Source organism: Gopherus flavomarginatus, chromosome 2, assembly GCF_025201925.1.
Source record: "Gopherus flavomarginatus isolate rGopFla2 chromosome 2, rGopFla2.mat.asm, whole genome shotgun sequence".
In the NCBI taxonomy this organism is placed as follows: domain Eukaryota; kingdom Metazoa; phylum Chordata; order Testudines; family Testudinidae; genus Gopherus; species Gopherus flavomarginatus.
Window position 1 is genome coordinate 272,708,745 of NC_066618.1, and position 22,798 is coordinate 272,731,542.

Below are 22,798 nucleotides of genomic sequence, written 5' to 3' on the forward strand. Positions count from 1 at the left end.
GCCTCGTTGATACTGGGATTTATAGTAGAGTAACTTCACCAAGACTGAAATTACAAAGGACAAAAGTGATGTTGGCTGGCTGACGAAATTAGTTAGGGAATTCGATGGACATGGTTGAGGACACATGCTCAGTATTCATCCGTGAAGTTTGCAGTACTGAGGTTACAGTTGGACCCACAATTTCTCCAGATAGAGGTGGCTTCAGCAGCTAAAAGTATCTGTTTTCATCTGTGCTTGGAGTGACAACTGTAGAATTTCTCTTTGGTATTGACTTTGCCTGTAAATCAATGTACTAGTGGCTTCCTAAAAGTGTAATACTTCCTATAGGGCGCTGCCCTTGAAAAAATATTCAGCTTCTTCCCCTGGAGCAGCATTTGCAGCCTAACCACTTAATGGATGGAACTGAAGGAGCAAGTTATGCAAATACTCCACAGATTGAATTAGCTACCTACTTCTTATAGGTGCAGGTACAATTCAAATATGGAAACTGATCTCTTCTAAAGTGCATTATAATTTGGATCCTAGTTACTTGAGAGAATTCCTTCCTCTGAAATCACTTCCACAGCAGACAAGATCAGCCAGTATGTTCTCATCAGAATCCCTCAGGAACTGTCTGGGAGCTGCCAGCAGGGCATTTTGTATGGGAGGGGCAAAGGGCTCTGCTCTAGAATTCACTCACCTAACAAAGCTTGACATTACCGATCTCAAAGTTACAGTGTAAATTTTCTGTCAACTCAGACTTTTTATTTGAAAATAATGATAAACTAATAGTTTGCTTTAAGTCTCAACTTAGAATTTCATTGCTTTTGTGGTTTTATGGCTGACATATTATTATTTTGTATAAATATAGGTTTTTTTTCTCTCTTTCCATTTCACTGGGGGACATTTTCCCTCATTTTTTCTAATGTCCACCGTGTTTCTGGGAAAATGTATGCAATATAACACAGCAAAACTAAAACAAAAAGACTCTCAACCTAATAACTAAATGCACATTGCAAATGATGGGCACTGAGATCTCTCAATCCCTATCAGGGTTGTGCAGTGCCGCCCAGGAACAGATCCAGAGCTCATTGTAGGAGAACGGCAAACTAAATATCCTTAAATCTCCTATTCTTAAATCTGATGTATGTGGAGGCTTCTTTTCCTCTAACTAGAGATATTTTAAACTATTTCATAACTTTCGTTCTTCAGAAATACTAAAGAAGAAAACAGCAAATAATGTGGAGAGATGATCTTGCTGGATCGATAAAAGATGTGTATCAGGAGCCAGTAGATTGCTGACCGGAAACACAGCTATTGAGCATTCTTTCCATTACAAAAGTGAGAAAAAAGATATTGTGATTTTTTTAAGGAAAAAAACCATGAATTATTAATGAAGGTGTGGATTTTGTTTCCTGAAGGAAAAAAAGATATGAAAAACCTCACATCATAGCAATTTCAGTTTGGTTTTGATTGAAGTAGTGCAAATACCATGGTGTCTCAATAACTAATACATTTTCTGCTGCTAGTATAGAAATTCAGTCACACTCTTACTCATAAAATGTGAAATATGTAGAGTTTAATTATTATCAGTAATTCCATTCTTATAAGCGGAAGCTTGAAATTGATGGAAAGTCTAGAATGCTAAAAGTCAGGGTTTGAGGTTACTGAACGTTCTTCTCTATTTTTCACAAATTGTACTATGTAATAAGTATAGGTAGGATATCAGTAATGTGATTTTTTTTTTAACCTTAAGGCATTACTCCATGAGTTCTGCAAAGTGTACCAGTTATACTGATGTTGAGAGCTATCTACTCTAGATACTACAGTTAATTTTGTAATGTTCTCTGGTGACTAGCTACTCTGTATTCTGAAGGGCATTTAATTAGAGATGTCTTGATTGCAGCTTCATCTGTGACTGTAATTTGGTAAAGAATCAATTCAATTTTCCCCCAAGGAACACTTCCTCTTTAATCTTCTTCTGCCTGGGCTGGATCCATCGTTAAAACAGCTCAAAAATAGGAAGGGAACACACACTAATTTTGGTCATGATAGGACTAACAGTCATGTGATGAGGGAGCGTTGCCTATGCCTGGGCATTTGACCCTTCCAAAAATAATTGGTTGATTGACCAGTCAAACGTTGGTCAAATATTGTCATAAGTCAAAAATGGTTAAATAGGTTAAGGTACTAATTTATTAGAACCGTAACAACAGTAACGAAAAATAAGACATTATATGGAAAGGCTTTGCCTTAGATAGATACTTATACCTAATTATATTTTTAAAAAGTTACTTTACTGAGTTATTTTAACTTAGAAAAATGCAAAAAATAATTACATGAAGTTGAAAAAATGAACTGAATAATAACTTTTTTTAGCAATGTTAGGTTTTTATGTTAATGAAAATGTTATTCAAGACTGAAGAGATACAAAAGACAAGAAGTTACACAGAAATAAAAGAAACATAAAATAAAAAGAAAAAAATAATTTTAAAGGACTTATGCTAAGTAGGCAGCAGACCTACTCTACAAGCATCTTGCTTTTTATTGTCTTTTTGGAGATATCTTTTGGATGGGAATATTTGGGTGTGTGTGGAAGGGAACTGGGGGCTTGTTTACGTGGGTATTTAATGTAGGTTGTTTGATTTGCTGATGACAACAGAGGTGTTAGGGGGCTTTATGGATGATGACAGAGGTTTAATTTTTCTGTTTGTGTTGAGAGAGGAGGTTTAGTGACTGTGAATACTTTTCTCCATCCCCCGTTGTCTTGTGAGTTAATTTGGGGAGTGGGGGGTTGGTCTAGTCAGTTTAGATTGTAAACTCCCTGGGGCAGGGTTCATGTATTTTAACTTGTTTAATCTTCTTTGTTAGCTGTTGCCTGTATTGATGCAACTAAAGATATACATAAATACAATGTTTGTTCTAGAAAGATTCTAGCTAATCAAAATGTTCAACATTTAACAATTTCATCATTTCACCTCGAGAAGGCTCATCAGCATGTAGTAGAGTAGAATTTAAGTAGCTTTCTTACACATGGTACCATGATGCATTCAGAAAGGTAGGCTACCACCTACCTAAGGGCATTCTTTCTGGAATATCTGATAATAAAAGACCATGGTAAAATAATAGTTGGCCAATTGACATTATTTGACTGGTCAATTGACTGGCTTGCCAAGACTAGTGTTGCCTCATGTTATAGTGACTGCACTCAGCAATAGGAAGAGACCAGGGTAAAAAGAAAAATTCTTCAAAGGAGTTTAGGTCTCCAAGCATATCCATAACCAGCCAAACAAATGTGTGCACATGTGCATGAATAAAAGCCAATTAGTTCATGTTAATTTATAATTTATTCACATCCATAAGACAGTAAATATACTGTCTAATCAATAAGTGCCACACTCTTGCAAACTGTATTACCAACCATATAAAACTAGACAACCCAAGCCAGTACTCCTAATGAAAATAATTCTTTACTTTGAAATTAAATGGCACAATTGGAGCCTCCTGTTTCTACAGTCAGTGATTTCAGTTACATGTTTATAATGTCCAGTAAATAAAGGTTGTAGTAGTTCATAATTAGGACATTTGTCCTATTTTAACGTTATGAGGGGTACATGTACGTATACATGTTTAGATGGGCAGTAATCGATAAGGCTTGCATTACATCCCCAATGCATTTCAGGCTAGATTCACAAAGTAATTTAGGGGTGGTGATGCTGAGCATTGTGACATCTATCTTTTAGGTGCCTAGAAAAACATTAGGATTCTCAAAGCCTGAGTTCAGCACCTAGGCTCCCTATACAATCAATGGGAAGAGATAGGTGTCTTAGAATGGAGTTCACAAAACCAACATGCTAGGCGGCTCCTTGCCTAAGCTAGTCAATGAGGCATGTGTTAGGCCAGCCCTTTTCTCAGAGAGAGTCCCCTAAATCAGGGCTGCAGAGATGCACTTGCCTCTGCTTGGAATTCTCAGCTGCAAACCCTCCCTTGTGTTAGGCAACTATGCTGTTTTGGCAAGAGGTTGGGGCTCTCTCAACTTTTAGCCTAGTAGTTAGGGACTCACCTGGGATACAGGAGATCCCAATCCAAGTCCCTCCTCCACCTGAGGGAGAAAAGGAATTTTAACAGGGATCTGCCACCTCTGAGGTAAGTGCCCTGACTACTGGGCTGTACAGTATTGTGATGGGGAACTCCATCATTTTCTGCCTTTGAAGCTCTTCCACTGTGGAGAAATCCATTTTAAAAAGCCATCAGACTAGAGAAAGAGCAAGTATGAAAATGACTGCGTAGCCTGGTGGTTAGAGCACTTACCTGCAAGGTGGGTGCCCCAAGATCCAGTCCCCCTGCTGCAATGACTCTGTATTTATCCACAGCAGATCAGCTTCAAGAGGAGAGACTGAAGGAGCCCCACCTCAGAATAGCCAGTGGTTAGGGCACTTACCACAGAGGTGGCAGAATCCTGTTGAAACGCCTTCTCTCCCTTTGGTGTAGGGGAGACTTGAGCTGGCGGTCTACTATATCTGAGGTGAGTACCCCAACCACTGGACTGAAAAAAAATATGAGGAGCTGCTGCTCTTGGCCGTTTTGTGCAAGCTCACCTATAGGGCATTAATCTGGTAGGCAGTGTCTGAGCACATCTACCGAATCAGGCCCCACAAGTGAATTTGGCAAAGGAATGCCTATCTCTTTGTGACTCAGCCATCCAGACATCTGGTGTGGAGCTGCAGTGCATGTTCAGATGTAGAAACATAGGTACCTAGGAAACTTTTACTGTAAAATTTAAGCACTGTATGAATTTAGGTGCCCACAGAGTTCAGCCACTAAGCAGATAATTCCTTTTGTGACTCCTGTCCTTTAGGAAGTGATTAGTCCTGGCTGATTAAGTAATTTTACTTCCACCCTTCTTCCTTTTATTACCACAAATAGCTACTCAGAAATGTGCTGCCTGTTTCTTCTCATTGTTTAATTGGCTTGCTAGAGTTTGAAATTATATGGATATCATGTGCTATCTCTCTCTCTCTCTTTTAAGTTACATAGTACCTTCATGAGGGATTTTGATTATAAACATGCAATTACATGTTCTTAACAGATCACTTAGTAACAGCATTTGGCATAGCCAAGCAGTAATACGCACACTGCTTTGAATAATAAAAGTAATCAACTGATGTGAAACTTTCTTTGAATGTTAATTATCTAACCAATTTTCTGATTATTTGTATTGTGTTACAAAGACCTCAGTTAGGATCAGAGCTCCATTGTGCTAGGTGCTGTACAAAATCATAGACATACACAGATCCTACCTGAAAGAGCTTACTCTTTCATTGAAAGCAAGGCATAACAAGCAAGTGTAACAATCCACAAGGAGAAAACAGGGAGTCAGGTCATCAAACAATACTAAAATCTCAGTTATACAGGCTTGGTGGGTCCAATTTTTAAAAAAATCTGAAAACAAAACAAAAAATACAACAGCTATCTGCACCTATTCCATCCTCAGCCAACATTAGTTAACATGGCAGAAGTGAGTCTTGAGATGGGATATTTATGCAAAATAAGAATTTGTCTCCCAACATCAATATCCACTGTGTATTAAATATAGTGAAAACTCCCATATCCACAGTTTTTCTGAGCCCATGCTTATCAAATTTCATATCTCACATTCCATTTGTATCAAAGAAGGCTTCACTATAGTTTCAACTCTTTGTGATTTCATTTTTCTGAAGAATTTTGGCTGCTTTTTCTTGATAAGGTCTTGCTACTTTTGCAGAAGATGATGGATGATAGTGCAAGGAAATGGTTAGAGTCACCAGTGTTCAAACCTCATAAGTACATGTAGAGATGCAGCAAGCAGGAGCACTGGCTCCTGTAGCAAGAAACCATAGCAGTCAAGACCCAGTGTTCACAAAAGGCTGAAACTAGTCAGGGCTGCCTGGGGAGGGAGGGCGGCAAGTGGGGCAATTTGCCCCAGGCCCCGGGCTCCGCAGAGGCCCCCACGAAAATGGCTGAGGATCCCTCCCCGGCCCCATCTCCTCCCCTCTCCCGGAGCCTCAGCGTGTCCAGCAGCATCCGGGGCAGCTACAGCGTGGCTCCGGCGGGGCCCCTGAGCCCCACCCCACTCAGAGCTGCATGGTCAGGGGGCTGGGCTGCGAGCTCCACGCTGAGCTCAGCTCCCTCCACTCAGCCTGGAGCTCACAGTCCCTGCCCCCTGAGCACGCGGCTCTGAGCGAGGTGGGGCTCAGGTCCCACCAGAGACAGGCTGCCTCTGTCAAGGGAAACTCCTGGATGCGCTGAGGCTTCGGGTGAGAGGGGAGCCAGGGGTAAGGGGCCAAGGCTGGGGTTGGTTAAGGGGCAGGGAGTCTCGGGGACAGTCAGGGGACAAGGAACGGGGGGGGTGTACCGGGGGTCTGTCTGGACTCAGCAGGGGAGTGATAGGGACTGGGGCAGTCAGGGGACAGGGAGCAGGGGTGGGGTCCTGGGGTGGTAGTGGAGGGTCTCTGGGAGACAGTGAGGGGGCAAGGTGCAGGATGAGTTGGGGATTCTGAGAGGGAAGGGCAGTTGGGGGGCAGGAAGTGGGTAGAGGTCAAATAGAGGGTAGGGCCAGGCTGTTTGGGAGGTGCAGCCTTCCCTACTCTAAAGCTCATTCAGCAGTTTGAGGCTTGCAGAAGAGCCAAGCTGTTAGCTTTTCCATTAGGGTTACAATCCCTTTCACTTCTCAAATGCCAAATTATAGTCTACATTTAATTTCAGTGCCATTGGGAGATTCATGTCAGAGGAGGGTAGCTTCATTTAAAATTAGCCACTGGAGGAAGGATCACATGAGAAGAGCAATATCCTTCCCAACCCTACCAAGGGAGACCCCTCCCCTACATTTCATGAGGCTCCAGAGAGGTTTATTCAGTGGTTCTCAAACTTTTGTACTGGTGACCCCCTTTCACATAGCAAACCTGTGAGTGTGACCCCACGCTTATAAATTAAAAATACTTTTTATATATTTAACACTATTATAAATGCTTGAGGCAAAGCAGGGTTTGAGGTGGAGGCTGACAGCTCGCGACCCCCAGTAATAACCTCGTGACCCCCTGAGGGGTCCCAGTCCTCAGTTTGAGAACCCCTTGGTAATTTAACATGCATGTGCTATTTTGAGCATTTCAGTTTTCACAACATAGGCTCATCTCAGATTTGGAACAAGCTCAAACGCTCAGTTTGTGGAGTATATACATAAGCTATACTAAAGACAAACCCACAGTAACCGTCTCCAGTTTGTGAGGGACCCCATGGAGCCTGTCTCTAGGAAACAGATAAATGCATGGAGGTTAAGTCCATTAATGGCTATTAGCCAGGATGGGTAAGGAATGATGTCCCTAGCCTCTGTTTGTCAGAGGGTGGAGATGGATGGCAGGAGAGAGATCACTTGATCATTACCTGTTAGGTTTACTCTCTGGGGCACTTGGCATTGCCCATTGTCGGTAGACAGGATACTGGGCTGGATGGACCTTTGGTTTGACCCAGTATGGCTGTTCTTATATTCTAACCTAAATGAACCCAAAGTTATGGAGATAGATATGAGACAAGGAAGCCAGCAGAATATCAGAAACCTGGAAAGATCTCTGACTGGATGAGCTCAGGCATTTGGTCACAAGCTGAGGTGGTTCAAAAGTTTTGGATTTTTTTTAAGCAGAATTTTTTTATTGTTTCTTTAAACAATCAAACACAGCAAGCAGCAGCTATTTGGCCACACACTTCTGAAACCCCAAACCATATTCAGGTTATGGCAGACTAATTTCAGCTTGTCAATTAAAAAACCACAACAAATTTTGAAGGAAAGCAGACATTGTCCGTGATTTTTTTCTGCTTTTTAAAAACGCCTAGATTTCAATCCAGAAACAGTTTTGATGGCACATATTTGTCCAACCCTTTTAATGAGCTTTAGTGCCTTTTAGCACTGGCTAATGCTGAGAACCAGTGATAACTTGTAAAGAAGTTTTCTCAAAACGGGGTTTGTGCCGAGATGCAGAAGGTTTATTTTTCCCAGGGCCGCCAATGGCGTGGGGGGGGGAGCAAGTGGGGCAATTTGCACTGGGCCCCGCAGGGTCCCCCATGAGAATATAGTATTGTAATTTTTTTCATGGAAGCCTCCCAGGAAATTGCTTTGCCTCAGACCCCCTGAATTCTCTGGGTGGCCCTGAAACCAATAATGAGAAAAAATGGAGCATGTTCATGAGTATAATCATATTTTCATTTGCAGCCATCCTCTGTAGGAATCACCGGTTTGAGGAAGATTGTGTCTTGTACATTTGAGAGATTTCTGTAACAGTTAAAGTTTTTTAAAATTGAAGGTTGGCATATAGATGCTTAGTGGAACAGATGTACACATTTCTACCCACTGATGTCTTGTCAGCATTGCTGACCTCCTGTATCTATCTGAACTGAGTGTACTGTGCAGTTGCCTACTGGCATTTGGACCTCCTTCTGTAAAATAGTTAACATACAACATAAAATTAAGTCTGGACACAAGCACAGAGAGAGAGAGAACGTAACTAAGTACTGGGAACAAACTGAACCTGAAACTGGGCATAGCTTATACTTGTTCTGATCTTTTATCATACAGAATAAAAAAATGATAGTCCTTCCAGAGAAAATCATTTGCCTAAAGATATACCAAAGCTGCAATCTTGTATCCTGTGGAATTAAGAGATTTGTATAATGAGAAGATACAATTTCACTTCAGGCACTATTTGGATACAAAACTATGAGGCCTCACAAAACACAATTTCAATAGAAACAGGAGTTTGTGATTTGTGATATCACACTTTCATTTACCTGGACCAGTGTGAGGGGCAAAAATTACACCGAGTCATTTTCATTATGAACGTCCTTTGTTGCTCTTCTCCCCTATATCCATAGAGAGCTAGTGGTGGGTAACACTGCACTGCAAACAAGCATGCCACTTAAAAAATGCATTTTCCCCTAGGCTTTACACTGCTACTGAGAAAAAACAGGTGGATTTACCATGACAACAAAATGCATGTGACTCATACAGTATGTATGCTATGGGACAATTTCCTTACATAATGGCTAGCAGATGCTTTGGTAGCCTGCCATATACCATTCATCCTTTGCAACTGGAGTCTACTGTTCCTCTGCCTATTAAAAATGAGTAGATAAACAAAGTTTTTCTATAGTAGTAATTTCATGTACCACGGTGTGTAATCATAAATAAAACCATAAAAACAGCAGGGTGGCCTAATGATCTCTTTTCTGAAAATCTGACAAGTCTATTTTTCACCTCACTTATTTACCTGCTTTCTTTATTATGAGGAGAACCTTTGGAAAATAAAGCAGCATTTAAGTGTAGTTAGGTCAAAAAGAACCTCTTTTGTTTCCTGGGAAACTCAGAATATTAAATGCTATACATGCTGGGACGGCTCCAGGCACCAGCGCACCAACCGCGTGCCTGGGGCGGCAAGCTACGGGGAGTGGCCTGCCGGTTGCCACGAGGGCAGCAGTCAGGCTGCCTTTGGCAGCATGCTTGCTGGAGGTCTGACGGTCCGCAGTTTCGGTGGCAATTCGGCAGTAGGTATGCATGTTTTCAGTTAAAATATTTTTCTTTTGACTGAAACAAAAATTAATAAAATTGACACACATTCTCTAAATGTTTCGGTTGACCTGAATCTGCATTTTTACTGACAAAAAGTTTCAGACAAATTTCACTCAACTCCACTCAGCATCTTCCAAAAATCATTTGGTCCTAATCAGAGCAACACTATTATTGTTACCCCAATTCTGACCACATATTTAGTGCTGTGTAGTCCCTTCATGGTCCTTCTCACCCACACCCACAGTGAACTAGAGCTCGATAGGCTAACTAGGTGCTTACTATCCAACGCCCTGCTCCACCACATAAAATCCCATCACAGTCAATAGGGTCTTTCTCTGGTGCAGGTGTCTGTCAGCCTGGGCCTACTTGCAGGATTCAGATCTAAGATAGGATCTAGGATACAGATATCATTAAAAATAACCTACACATTTGTTTTATAACCATTAATAAACAAAAACTTTCCATTTGCCTCCCTCTACCCCCTAAAAACTCTGGCCAGCATGTCACAGAATCTGAGGAAGAAGTGAAACAAAACACTTCTATTTGTGTCCTTGGAATCTGCCACTTATCAAGCTAAGACAAAAACCAGAATTCAAAAGAGAGGTGAAAGTCACTCTCTTTTCTCCTGAACAGACTGGAGGAGTTGAAGCATCAGCGGGAAGCAAACAACTTCTTATGAAATACCTTTGATACACGCAAAATACAACTGCAGGATGGAATCTAAATGAAAAACAAAACAGGCAGATAAGGAACTCAGAATAGAAAATCAATTCCCAAATTCCAATGGGAATTTTCTACCATAAAACAATGGAGCACATCAGCTGTGACCTGGCAGTGCATCAACTGTGAAATACACTGAGAGAAATAGATTCTATGAAATTATATATAACAAAAATTAAGAAAGATTGGTCCATTCTGCAGTGGCCTCTGCTCATAAATGAACTGATATGGTTCCCTCCACAGGGATAGTATGGATTAGAGGAACCACCACAAAGCACCTTCACACCCTGGACACTGTGAGAACCAGCTGGCTCTGGACTCCCTATGTGTTGCTGTGCAGTGGGGATATGGGTGTAGGAGAGTGCACAGAGCCATTGTCCATTTCCTGGCTATGTTTGGGTTACAGGCATGCAGAAACTGCTCCACTCCTGAACTGGGGAAGGGTTATGGAGCAGCTCCTTGACATAAGGAAGATTCCTTGACCCCATCTTCCCCTGGGTGTTAAGACTGTCTGCTGTGTGATAGAGGGTAAGTCCTTTCGAGAAGTGTAGAACTCTCACACTTCCTGTGCACTATAGATGCTGTTTTTGGTTTCCTGGATGTTTCCTGCTGGGGCAGAAACAAGGAAGCCCAGAACAAGGCAGTTTCAGGCTGCAGCTATATAGAGTAGTAGGCAGTTTTATTACTTCATTGTCGTACCTAATCCTTGTTCATAATAAAGAGTTTATGTTGCTACCAGTCCGTTCATCAGTAATTTACTACATAATGTGTCAACGTGGAATTTACTGAATAATATTTTGTGTGTGTGTTTATAGGTGCTTTCAAATATTCTTATTATTATTAAGTAAAATATATTAAGAATTTTCAACAAAAAAATCACCCTCAGGAAATCTATAGCAATGATTGTTTTGCTTTGCATCAGTAATTCAAAATTATTGCACTATTATTTTTTCTTTGAAGGTAAAGTTGCAGAAACACCTCATACAGGAAGGAAAAATGCTCTGATTGTGACTGTTCTTCTTATGTGTTAATATCTTTCTGTACATACTGAAGAGTCAGGAACACCACAAACCACAGTAGAGTAGCTGGGTTCTGGCTGCTTTGCTATTTGGGAACAGGAGACTCAGAAACTAAAGACACAGTGGTCCAAGAGCAATAAAATTCTCATTTTCTATTACGTGTGCTCTGCTTGAAATGACATGTGACTCTGGATTATTGGATCTGAAGATTCATCAAGAATGGTTTTCTAAAAGGTACTATAGATAAGGGAATAAACATCTAATTGCATGTCAAGTAAACATTCAGCTACAAAACTGAACTTGTTAACTCATTAGCCCTTAAGGAAAGATGCACTTCCAACTGCAGGATCAAATTAGAGCAATCTCTTCAAAAGTCCAAAGCTAAAATGATGGGAAACAGTCTGATTTGTCATTGCAAAATGCTGCTAGATAAATTGTTGACATTAGATTATAATGCTGTAAGTAAGATGACAGCATTATCTTGCTGCCCTCAGGCTGCTGGTAATTGTTCACTCAGAAGAAGACTAAAAGAGCTAGGAAAGCATTCAGTCTTTTTACTAAATGTATGATCCTTTTAAAACTTATTTTGATATTAATACAGAGCTCTCTGCCAGCCTTGTACACTTTTTGTTATTATGCATTCCATTTGTAGATTTTTTTTAAAGAAAACAGTCTTCACTGGGGACATTTTTTTTACGGGAAACTGGACAATGCACTAGGGGACTGACCCAAAGATAACTGAAGTTAGTGGAATCTTTCCGTTGACCTCAATGGGGCTTTGAACAGGTCATAGAAAATGTACTGCAGGGAAAAATTCTGTGCTATAGGGGAAAATTCTGCACTAGTCTGGAAAAGTGATGGAGTAAATGGCCTAATAGGTCTTTTCTAACTGTAATTTCTAAAACTGAATGCAGGATACAGAAAACAACATGGTCTCTATCTGTTGGTTTATTGTACCTTGGGTCTTAAAAACGAAAGCCCAATCAAGTTAAGTTTTAACTTGATTTCAAAATAGTGGTTATTCAGCATTGAACACAGAGAAGCAAGGAGTCTTGAAAGTAGAAAGCATAACAAACAAAAGGCCATGAACCAAATGAAGGAATCTGAAATGATTGCATTTTTAGTTATCAACAAAAACAATAAAAGAATTTCCACAAATCCCTTCAAACATGGTTACACTCCAGAAGAGTCAATAGTATGGTATTCTACATTTATTCTCTTTCCCTGAATTTACATATCTGATCTCATCAGTGTACTAACAAAATGTTTTACCTGTGACTGCAAGCCCTGTAAGGTCATAAGAACATAAGAATGGACATGCTGGGTTAGACCAAAGATCCATCTAGCCCAATATCTGATCTTTCAACAGTGGCCAATGCTAGGTGCCCCAAAGGGAACGAACAGAACAGGTAACCATCAAGTTATCCATCTCATTGCCCATTCCCTGCTTCTGGCAAATAGAGGCTAGAGACACCATCCGTGCCCATTCTGGCTAATTTCCATTGATGGATCTATCTTCCATGAATTTATCTAGTTCTTTTTTGAGCCCTGTTATAATCTTGGCCTTCACAACATCCTCTGGCAAAGTGTTCCACAGGTTGACTTTGAGTTGTGTGAAGAAATACTTCCTTTTGTTTGTTTTAAACATGCTGCCTATTAATTTCATTTGGTGACCCTAGTTCTTGTGTTATGAGAAGGTGTAAACAACACTTCCTTATTTACTTTCTCCACATCAGTCTTGATTTTATAGACCTCTATCATATACGCATTAATCATCTCTTTTCCAAGCTGAAAAGTCCCAATCTTATTAATCTCTCTTCATATGGAAGCTGTTCCATACCCTTAATCATTTTTCTTGCCCTTTTCTGAACCTTTTCCAATTCCAATATATCTTTTTTTGAGATGGGGCGACCACATCTGCATGCAGTCTTCAAGTCAGTGTAGGTTATTTCCATCTTTCCTCCCATGACCAAGCTCTTCAAACTAAATTCTGCCCTCAGTTATATCTGTGCAGTTCCACTGTCTTCAAATAATACTTGCAGTTACTACCTGGATGCCACTGGATACCACAATGATATATAAACACCTAAAATAAGTTACATGACAAAGGGACAATTTTCCAGCAAACCCTATCTGTTTTAAGACACTTTAGCTGTTCCAAGCAGCAGGTTTTCTACTCTAACTATTGTTGTCAGCTAATACTTGCACCCAACTGATTGAAATTAAGGAACTCCTCAACAGTCTTGCCTAAATATACTGATTTCCCTCTTCTGATCTCTACAAAATGTTTACTTTTGCATAACACGGATCCCTGATATCTACAGGAATGCAGCATTGTCTTATTCTGACTACTGAGATATCAGACCAGCGATAGGATTATTTAAGAGGATAAATTTTTTAAAAGGTGAGGTTTGATCCAGTTTGACATCCTAGCATTTTGCTGCCAAGGCAAAAATATACATTTCTACATTGACACACTTATGGTTGTCCCTCTTTATTGACAGTGCAAAACCAGCGTATCCCTTCAATTTCTATTCAGTTATATGACTTTTTCTCTCACCCATGTTCTATATTTCAACATGCATGGAAGCCTTTCTGGTATCTGAACAATATATGTAGGTCATGTACTGTGATTCTGTAGTTCCAGTAGCACAACTGGGTGAAAGCATAGAAGCAGAAGCTAATCTTAAATACTGATCTTTAAAAAACAAAATTATATGCAAAAAGAAATATGAAAAAATATATGATTAAAAGTTGTGTCCCACTAATTCTTACAAGAAAAAACAACCTATGCAGTATATGCCACTAAACAATGCACTTTACCAACACCTGTTCTGTTTTTGTTTTTAGCCACAAAGAGATTAGGAAGCATCTTTAAAAACTAAAGGCAGTCCTGCAATTTTGTAGTACTATTAGTATCCCTACCTTTACATGAAAGCACATATAATTTCATTTAGATAGGACTAAAATAAAACAAACAATGGATCCAACACTTCCTCTTGCTCTTTGAATTTTGGAAAGTCCAAATCTAGACACCATGAGTTGTAAGCTTTCTCAATAACAGGACCAAACCAAAGTACACAGTCTAACCACAGCCAAATTTTGGTCAAGTTCAGAGACTGGTGCTCAGGCCCAAATGTAATGTCAACATCCTGCAGTTTGTAGCCAACAGTTACTTTTGTTCTTGGAACTGGGGTAAATGCCATCAGAGAAAGTAATGCATTTTTTCCTGTCGTCTTTTATACGCTCCCACTAAAGCAGGGTTGGATTAATCTTACTTACAAAGAAAATGGGAAATGATCAGGATCGTTACTGAGGGAAGACAGTAGGGATGCCCAAAGTGGCCTATAACCTAATAGTTCTGCCTTTCAAAGCTTTCCAGGTGATACGTTAGAAGAAAAAAAAATTATCTTCCAGTACATCTAAAATGCTACGTAGCAGTCAGATTCTGAATTTCTCCAGTCCAGTCTGTAGTCACTTTCTATCTCTCTATATACCATACTGATATGGTCACAATTACCATAGTATCTGAGCATCTCACAATCTTTAATGTGTTTGTTATCATAACACCCATGTGAAATAGAAAAAATGATTTTGCCCATTTAACTGAGGTGGAATTGAGGCACAGAGAGACAAAAGATGTAGTTTTGTGGCAGAGGCAGGAAGTGAATTTAGTTCTTGAAGTTCTAAGTGAATACTCTAACCACTGGCTCATCCTCTATCTTTCCTGGCTCCTGAATTTGATTCAGGCCATCTATAGCCAAGTAGACCTGTGAGAACAATTCAGAGAATGTTAATGGGTTACCAATAACAAAAGATCACAATTTCTCAAACTGGTCTTCTGGCTAAAAAGTCTTTCCCAGTACAAATTTACTGCAGTCAATCTGTGAGGACAGATCAATGGAATATGTCTTTGACCAATAGCATAGCTAAGATAGACTTTAACTTCTGTCTAAAACAGGTGATGGTGACAAGGGAACAGTTTATCAGTTTTTTTTTGTTTTTTTTTTTACAATACTTACAAGCATGCTAGGAGCTTTATAGTACACATAGAAAACACGTTCCCTGATACCAGGAACTTATAGTGTAGATTTAGTTGTGATTCACTGAGTGGGATTGACAAGAAGAATGAAGAATAGATTAAATGTACTGCTTTCAGTTCTGTAAGCCTCTGTATATATCCTGTATGTTCCTTATAAATTCCTTTCAAACACTATACAATGCTATTTCTAAATGAACAATACCAGTGAGGTTCATTTTCTACCTTACCTTGACACTATCAATATAAAGTTACCACTTATATTTTCTCTTTGTGTTTTGAAGTCTGAGCTTTCTGCAGTCCTGTACTCTATACACAGAATAAGACTGCAACAACCAAGAAAACAAAATGCATGCCAATAAATTCTACATTCAAAATATGTCAGGTTTAAAAGAAGGAAACACATAAATGCTTATATTGGCAATAAAGTCTCCACTAACCTTTGTTTGTGAACTCTTACAGACAGAACAAATCATTCATCCCTCACAGTTATATCTGTTCTAAGATATAATGTGAGAACAGCTATAGGAACATATTAGAAAATGAAAAAGTTCTTCCTGCCACTATACTCTACAATGACCCAATATATATTTTCTCTACAATACTTATACAAAATCAAAGAACCAACTGCTCTATTACATAAAGCTAAACTGTCTTATTTGCAATGACGTTCTATTCACACTCTCATACTACAAGACCAAAGGGACCTGCAATGAAACTTAAATGAGGTAAATTAAAGCTGATGAGATGGACTACTGTTTCAGACAATGCACAGTTAGCCTGTTGAACTTATTCTCGCAATAGGCGAGAACTCTGGAGGAATCTGAAAAGGATTGCATATTTATATGGCTAACAAGAATATCCAGAGTTACAATGGTCAGGATTCAAAAAATAACTAAGAGTTTTGGAAACCATATCAACTAATGATTCAGAGCATAAGCCAACCTCTAACTAATCAAAATTAGGAAGAAACATCTCTGTGGGCAGTTTATTCCATAGCTTCCTTATGCCTTACTTTCTTTTTCTTGCATCTCTCTTTGAAGCAACAGGTCTGGCCGCTTTTGTAGACAGGATACTGCAATAGGTAGAAGTACTGATCTTAACCAATATGGTAATTCTTATGCAAAGGAATTCCTTCTCTTTGGAAGTGAGGTATAATATATCATCTCCATCAATTTATTTCAAACTTTTTAATAGTTTGAGAAACAAAGTGGAAAAGCATAATCTCAAGCAAGTATAAATAAAATCAAACCCTTTTAAAAACCTATTCAGTGAAAAACGTTTAGTGGGCACACAGTGGGCATTAGGCATGTATTCCTACAAATCTTTTTCTGAGAAAAATAATTGTTGTGCTAGCTCCAAATTTTGAAAGATTGCCATTGATGGTTCTCAACATCTGAATGTTGATATTATGAGAGAGATTTGAAAATAACCATGGTTATTTTCAACAGCTAGGCAGGAAAACTGACAAGTTATGAAAACGCTGCTCCTGCACTTCCATGAGAGATATTATTTGAAGCCCAGACAGAGAGGATATACCATTTGTCCCCTCAATATACCATTTTATTTCCATAACAGTAGACAACTCATACTGAATCTGATCAATGCTGAGCATTTTCCTGTATGTGAAGATTTGAAAGGAAGTTGATCTTTCAGTGTAAGGTTCTAGCATGGACCCCAGCACTCTTGTGGAGTCCCATTGACTTCTGATGCTAGGGTTTCCCATTGCAGGTTTTCACTGAAGAAGTGAGTTGTATTCTTTTCTGGTGTGTGTGGGGGCAGGGAGGAAATGGGAAAGGAAAATCCCATGAAAAACAAATCTAGCCTAAACACAAACATCTAATTTAATCAGACCTATGACCTAGATTTATAACATATCTGACTAATTGTCTTATGCAAAGTTAGGAATGCAATTAGTCTTAATCATTGGTATATACAATGAAGAAAGTGGGAACTCACAGAAGGAGCTTACCAGGCTCAAGCTATACCCTTCCTGAAAGTTTTAATAAAATGTTCTCCCCTTTTATTATACAATTTATTAGTAAATCAGGAATGATTTATGAATTTATTTTTGTCAAATGATAATATTTTGCTGTCAAAACATTAAACTGTTAAGTCAATTAATCCATTATTTTAAAATAATGATCAAAGGTCAACGCTGAACATTTTTTAATTCAACAGCTGCTTTGAACTAAACTATAAATTGCTTGTCAGGCTCTGGTATGATCATTTGTATTCTTTATAAAAGCATATGTTTTTAAAGCATCTTGAGCCATTATCAAGACGAAACTTCTGTTATACTATGCTCCATGTGACAGCTCTGAATTTAAAACTGTTTTTTCTTCTTTTCAACACAAATAAGTGTCGTAAATCACTATTTTTCCCATTGTGGGCAACACATTTTAATATATCATTTCAAAATAGGAAATATTGCAGAACTTATCAGAAATTGGATGCCTTGTTATGACAATACATATGTGTAAATCAATATAAAGTGGTAATGGTTATAGTGGGAGGCATCTCAGACATACAAACTGAACAGAATTAATTATGTATTAATGAATTTACTTTCATAATACTCAAAGATGTGCTGGGTCATTATAAAGACAAAAAGATCATGATAATGACAATCTGGTAAGCATATACAACCCTTCAGCATGTAACATCCCACATTTTTCTATGATTATGCTCCAAATGGGCTATATCTTCCCTTTTACCAAGTTGTATGGTGTAGAATAAATACAAGCTAACTGTGCCCCAAAATAATATTTGTGGGACAATGTGGAAGTGAAGGTGACATGCTCTCCTCATCACCATCTGTAGAGTAACAATAACTTCTGTTAAGAACTCTGCAGTTATGGAGAACATCCACAGGCAAAATGCCAATGGCATTGTCACCATTGAGTCAACCATGTTAGAGTGCTCAGGTAAGAGGGGTAGCAGGGGTATGTGTGAAGCGGCAAGTGCTAGTTGCAGATATCCTGAGTTCTGTGGGGTTTACACTAAAGATCCTCACAGTCCTGCAATATACAGCTGATGGTAGGAGCAGGGAGCAGAGTGCAGCTCATACATTTTGAGGAACCCAGGAAGAGGCGGTTATTCACCTATGCAGCAACTGACTTTCTTTGAGATGAGTGTCCCTGTAGGTGCTCCGCTCCGGGGCTGGTGCACCTTCGCTCAGAGATCTGTACAGCAGTACCCACACAGGCCACACATGCGCAGTGCCTACCTCAGATAGTGCTGGTTCCTTAACAGCACATGTGCGGTCATAACTCCTCAGTTCCTTCTCTACAAAGGAGACCACTCCAAATTCCAGTGTAGAGAAGAGGAAGATGGGTAGTGGAGCACCCACAGGGAAACTCATCTCAAAGAACGTAAGTTACTGCACAGATGAGTAACCTCCTTGTCTTCTTCTTCGAGAGATGTGTTTGTGGGTGCTCCACTCCAGGTGACTGAAAAGCAGTATCTCTAGGATGGTAGGGACTTCAGATCTGGTAAGAAAGCCGTAGACGGCACAGCTTGGGCCATTAAAGTGTCAGTTAAGGATCCCTGAATAAGGGCAGTGTTTGGCAAAGGTATGTTCCAAATTCCAGGTGGCAGCCTTGCAGAATGTTATGTAGGAATGCAACAGACATTGAGACAGATATGGTAGAGTGTGCATTTATAGAAGTTGAAGGATGTATCTTCTTTAGTTGCAGTCTGATATCCAGTTGAATATTCTCTGGGTGGATACTGATTTGCCCTTAGATCACTTTGCAACTGAGATAAAAAGTTTAGGGAAAGCCCTGACTGGTTTAGTCCTATCCAAATAAAAGGACAATGCTCTGTGCACATCAAGTGTGTGCATTGCTACTTCAAAAGCATTAGTATGTGGTTTAGGAAAGAAGGTTGGTAGATGGATAGGTTCATTGAGGTGGAAGGATGAATGTATTTTCAGGAGAAATTTGGGATGCGTTCGGAGTGTGACTTTATCCTTAAAAAAGATAGTGTAGGGTGGGTCAGCCATGAGAGCTCTAAGTTCTTCTACATGTCTGGAAGGTGTAATTGCCACTAAGAACTCAGATTTCATCAATAGGTGTAGTAGAGAGCAGGATGCTAGTGGTTCAAATGGCTTTTGCATCAAACGTGAGGACCAAGTGGAGGTCCCATGGGTGAGTGGGTGGTCTGATGTCCAGGGATGCCTTTAAGGAATCTTTTCATGATAGGGTGGGCAAAAATAGTGGTGTTGCCAATCCTCTGATGAAATGCTGTGATTGCTGCCAGATGTATCTTTATGGAGTTCATGAAGATCCCAGGTTATTTCAGCTCCAGAAGGTAGTCCAGTATGACTGGAAGAAGTGTGGAAGAAGGAGAGGTTTGTTTGGCAGAACACCACGCCATGAACCTAGACCATATATGGAGATAGGTGGTGCATGTAAATTGTGTCTTGCTGTGTAACAGTACAATCTGCACCTGCTTAGAGCAGCCTAATGGGAGAATCATTGAGGAGCCATGCCTTGAGGTGAAGCATTGCTATATTTGGGGGGTGTAGATAGCCCCTGCATTGGGACAATAAGTTCGGAAGGGGAAAAGTGGACATCCATGTTAGAAGTGGGTACCATAGTTATCTGGGCCACGTAGGGGCTATCAGAATGATCCTGGTCCTCTCTGTTCATATCTTTAATATAACTTTGTGTAGGAGTGGTATCGATGGGAATGCGTATAGTAGGTTGTCATTCCATCTGATCATAAATGCATCTCCCATGGAAGGTTGCCCTAACCTGCTCTAGAGCAAAATCTGGGACATTTCTTGTTGGTCGTGGTCACAAAGAGGTCCAGTTGTGGATAACACTAGGTTTTGAAGATGTTGTGTAGGATGGTATTGTTTATCTCCTATTCATTGTTGAGTGGGAAGGATTGACTGAGCTCGTCCACTGTTGTGTTTTGTGCACCAGGTAGGTATGAGGCAGAGATACCGATGTTGTGTTGGAGGCACTAATTCCAAAGTTTCATAGCCTCAGCACAAAGTGAATGGGATCAGGCTCCCCCTGGCCTGTTTATATAAAACATAGAAGCAATGTTGTTGGTTATGATTCTGATCTTTTGGTTCTTGATGAGTGGGAGAAAGTGGAGGTCGGTGTTCCGTACCACTTGGAGCCCTAGAATACTTATGTGTTGTGAGGTCTCTGTAGGGGACCATAATCCTTGAATGGTATGGTGTTCCATGTGTGCCCCTCAACCAGTGAAGGATGCATCTGTAGTGATTATAATTGAAGGGGTTTCCTGTAAAAATGGGACCTGAGAACAGAGGTTGTGTGGTTGAGTCCACCATATGAGTGAATCCTGGATCTTGGTGGACATGGTGAGATGTTTGTGTAGTTTGTATACATTTGGTTTGTAGACTATGGATAGCCAACCTTGTAGGCATCACAAGTGTAGGCATGTGTTCCTAACCACAAAAGTACATGCGGCCATGTGGCCTAGACGTTGTAAGCAATCTTGAGCCATGACCTGTGGGCTATTCTGCAGTTGGGTGACCAGATTCTTCATGGTGATGCATCTGTCGGTTGGAAGAGATGTGATGGCAGTTGTGGAGTTAAGGTGTGCATCTATTTTATTATTTAATTTATGAACTCCAGACATTGCGTAGGGATTAATGTGGATTTGTTTGTGTTGATATGCAGACCAAGGACCTGAAAGCCATCGATGGTCATCTGTGTGTCTCAGATAGCTTCTTCTGAGTTTGCAACTTGAGGCAATTGTCCAGGTAGGGGAAGATTATTATTCCTTTTTTTTCCTGAGATGTGCAGTAACCACCGTGAGGATCTTGGAGAAATACACAGTGATGTTGAGAGGCCTAAGGGTGGAAACCTGTATTGGTAGTGGTTTGTTCCCAGAACAAATCTGAGAAAGCATCTATGGGCAGGGTTTATGATAGGCGATCACTCGTTACCGAGTATGATCATCTTCCATGGGAGTTAGGGTCCTCAGGTGGCTAATAAAGCCAATCCTTGAACCACAAATTCTATTGAAATGAGGGTAGATGTTTTGAGGCTCAGCAGGAGGCTGTTGACCATGACTGGAAGCCAGTCTCTCCTTCCTTCTGTGCCTCTTGTCCTCTTCAGCTTGTTGGCGAGCAAGTTCAAAATGCAAGGGACTGTCACGTCGGACTTCACTCCATTTTAAGCAATCCTGGGGAAGTGTCTCCCAAGTGTCAATGTCAATATTACACTTCTTTAGGTTGTCCTTCAGTAAGTCCTTATAACAATTCAGTTATCCACCCACATTTCAGTACTCTTCTTTCAGCTGAGAGAACAGGACCTGTTTTGGGAAGTAATGGTCTGGCATCCGGACAACATGACCATTCCAGCGGAATTGCCTATGGATGATCATTGTCTCAATACTGGTGGTCTTTGCCTCTTCCAGGACACTAATGTTGGTGCATATGTCTTCCCATTTGATCTTCAGAATCTTATGAAGGCAGTGTTGATGGTGCTTCTCAAAGACATTCAAGTGGTGTCTATAGGTTGTCCAAGTTTTGGACCCATACAATAGTGTTGGGAGAATAATGGCTTGATAAACAAGAAGCTTGGTGTCTGTTTGAATGTCGTGATCTTCGAAAACCCTGTACTGTAAATGAGAAAAGGCTACACTGGCACAGCTCAGGCAATGTTGAATTTCTGCATTCATATCTGCCTTATATGAAAGATTACTTCCAAGATAGAGGAAATGATCACTATTTTCCAGTGCCACTCCTTTGATTTTGATAGATGGGGCATGTAATACTTCATTTGGAGAGGGTTGATAGAGCACTTCAGTCTTCTTGATATTAAGAGTGAGGCCAAGACATGCATATGCATTGGCAAACATATTCAAGATTGTTTGAAGATCTTTCTCAGAGTGGGCAAAGATTGCATTGTCATCAGCATACTGAAGTTCCACAATAGATGTTGTGGAGCTCTTACTCCACAATAGATGTTGTGGAGATCTTACAGGGTTTATAGTTATATGAAAATAAGCATCCTGCAGGTCAAGGGTTGAAAACAAATCTCCCTGCTCCAGTGCTGGAATAATGGGCATTAGGGTAACCATTCTGAATTTTTGCTTTTTGGTGAACTTGTTGAGTCGCCTGAGGTCAAGAATGGGTTGCCACCTCCCACTTATTTTCTGTCAAAAAATAGTGTGAGTAAAAGCCCTTTCCTCTGTGCTGATCAGGTACCCTCTCCACTGCTCCTATTTGGAGCAGATGATGTACCTCTTGGTGGAGCAAGTGGTCATGATAGTAGTTCCTGAAGAGGGATAAGGGGAGGGTATGAGCAAGAAAGGGAGGATATAACTCGATCAGATAAATTCTAGGGCTCATCGGTCCATAGTGATGGCTCGCCAGTTGTAGTAAAATGGGAGCAAATGGTGACCAAAGGGTTGAGCAATTAGTGTGAATGCTGGAGTGGGTGGGAGGTCTTCTAT

The 22,798-nt window shown here is 40.2% G+C and overlaps 1 protein-coding gene across 4 annotated transcripts in view; it reads right to left on the minus strand.

Annotated features, from left to right (window-relative positions):
• Positions 1 to 22,798, minus strand: part of CSMD3 (CUB and Sushi multiple domains 3) — a 1,198,342-nt gene that overhangs the window by 1,006,941 nt on the left and 168,603 nt on the right. The window lies entirely within an intron of this gene.